This window comes from Penaeus monodon, chromosome 22 (genome assembly GCF_015228065.2).
Source record: "Penaeus monodon isolate SGIC_2016 chromosome 22, NSTDA_Pmon_1, whole genome shotgun sequence".
Lineage (NCBI taxonomy): Eukaryota > Metazoa > Arthropoda > Malacostraca > Decapoda > Penaeidae > Penaeus > Penaeus monodon.
The window spans coordinates 10,185,972-10,186,531 of NC_051407.1; positions in this window are offsets into that span (position 1 = coordinate 10,185,972).

Below are 560 nucleotides of genomic sequence, written 5' to 3' on the forward strand. Positions count from 1 at the left end.
AAAGAAAAATTTTCAACCGCAGAATTCAAGCAAGACTCCAACCGGTTGCAGACCCCCTCCCCCTCCCTTCCCCACCTCAACAGAATCCAAGCGAAATTTTGCATGATGTCATCAACATACCTCGAGTTGCCAAGGCTCATAATACTTTACTTACCCTGTTCCATTACGTCCTCCTGACCCTCGTTGTTCACACATTTTACAAAGAGATTGTTTTCCCAATATTTCTCTCGCATGCATATAACGTAAAGAATATATGAAAATTAGAAAATGCAAATACAAAGGAATTTAAAAAGTGTCAACACGATTGAACACAATTTTTACTTTTCTCGAGTAGCTGAACCAGCGACAAATTTAGAGTTCGATGTTATGTTAAAAATGTCAACGGCTTTCCTCCACTGGATGAATTATATAAAATGATATAATACATCTTTTGTAGCTTTTACACCCAAAACACTTTAAACTATCCAAATCGTGAAAATTTTACACATTATTCCAATCACTTGTGCTTGCTCCACAAAAATACACCGCTGAGGAGAAAATAATGGCGAAAAAATAAGATG